Raw genomic sequence first — 2,073 nt, 5'->3', positions numbered from 1 at the left:
GTTTTTACTGCATTTTGTCAAGATGAAAAACGAGGGATGGGACCAACATGTTATTTAAGATGATTTATTGCTTAAGTAAGCCAGATAAGATATCATTCTCGAAGACATGAGATTTGGAGAGGAGCAACAAGTCAGCCATAGCTCAAGGTAGTCACGGGTTTCTTCTTCACACAGCAGTATGTAACATTTTGGTCCAATAGACAGTTGACATGAAACTTGTTTCTACATAATAACCTATCACCTTTGCCTAACTTTGCCACACTGCCTCTGTCTTTCAGCCAATAGACTGATAGGTCATGTACCCACACACAGCTCTATTATAGCTTTTAGATAGTCTACCGTATAAGTCACATTATTGCAGCTCAAACCTCTCACTATTTTACCTAATATAATTTCTTACTTACTCAAGGCATATTCTTACTTACAATTATAGGAACATAAGTTTATAATTTTTCTACTTAATGTTTGTGTACCTTTATCATTACATGTTGGGGGTTAGGTGTCCTTTTAGTTCTGGCTTGCCTGTGGAATTTTTACCTATTAGTTGCAGGGAAAACCTAACTGCAGGTACTTGGTGGGTGCTTGACAAGAGACAAAGAGTTTGACCGGGCACACAGGGGAAAGGGGGCAGGAAAAGGGGAGGGTGGGGACAGTTTGGCAGCTTCTTCAGCTTCAGAGAAGGACACTTTGGGGAGTGGAGCTGTTGCGGTGGGGAGAAGAGAATTTCGCCATCACCCAGACGGAGCTGCTGCTTCTTTTCCTTCTCCCCTCTTTGTTGGTGGCCTCACACCCCCTGTCCTGCCGGGACGTGTGGCAGTGCCAGGCACCGCCGCGGAGCTGCTGATCCACCTCAGCCACCGGCCCAGGATCTCAGCTCATCTCTGCTGTTCCACCTCAGCCACTGGCCCAGGATCTCAGCTCATCCCTGCTGTTCCACCTCAGCCACCGGCCCAGGATCTCAGCTCATCCCTGCTGATCCACCTCATCCACCAGCCCAGGATCTCAGCTCATCCCTGCTGATCCACCTCAGGCACTGGCCCAGGATCTCAGCTCATCCCTGCTGATCCACCTCAGCCACCGGCCCAGGATCTCAGCTCATCCCTGCTGATCCACCTCAGCCACCGGCCCAGGATCTCAGCTCATCCCTGCTGTTCCACCTCAGCCACCGGCCCAGGATCTCAGCTCATCCCTGCTGTTCCACCTCAGCCACCGGCCCAGGATCTCAGCTCATCCCTGCTGATCCACCTCAGCCACCAGCCCAGGATCTCAGCTCATTCCTGCTGTTCCAGCTGAGTGTTCCTCAGAGCCCTGCAGGAGCACCGGGACTGCCCGAGGGGTTTGTGAAACAAAGCCTCTCCTCCATCCCTTCCTGTCTCAGCCGAGAAAGCTGTCACGGGGTCCCAGGCTCTGTTTTCTTGCTAATGCTGTAGTTATTGTTTGTTTGTTTGCCTAGTTATACTAGTAAAGCACTGTTATTCCTATCCCCAGATCTCTGCCTGAGAGCCCCTTGATTTCAGAATTATAATAATTCGGAGGGAAAGGGGTCTACATTTTCATTGCAAGGGAGGCTCCTACCCTCCCTAACAGACACCTGTCTCCCAAAACCAAGACATTACATTAACCCAAGCTTTTTCTAAGCCTGCAGATTGAACCCTTCAGCATCTGTAGAAATTTATATTTTTCCATTTCTCACAGCATTTGGAGCTGTCTAGTTGCTTCAGATGTTTTCTGTTGCTCATGAAAGACTGAATCAGTCAGATTCTACTTATCTTGAGAATAATTATGCTTATTGGAAGGCTGTTTTACATGAACGAAGTACTAAACTAGCATCCTTCTCATATAATGTATAAGGCCAGATTCAATCCCCTGGTAGTGTTACTACAGAATAAGAATTGTGGAAAAACCCTGGAGCATCCTTTCAGCTGACAGGGAAATGTATAAGCCAGGGAAAAACATTGCAAATATATTAGTGAAGGACAGCATGATACTGCCATACATCTCTACACTGATGCCACCTTCATATCTTGAGAATCAAAATACTGCTCTAGGTCAGTGTACAAGAATTCCTGCATA

This window comes from Cyanistes caeruleus, chromosome 1 (genome assembly GCF_971803275.1).
Source record: "Cyanistes caeruleus chromosome 1, bCyaCae1.hap1.1, whole genome shotgun sequence".
Classification (NCBI taxonomy): Eukaryota; Metazoa; Chordata; class Aves; order Passeriformes; family Paridae; genus Cyanistes; species Cyanistes caeruleus.
Note: the sequence above shows the minus strand (reverse complement) of the source record.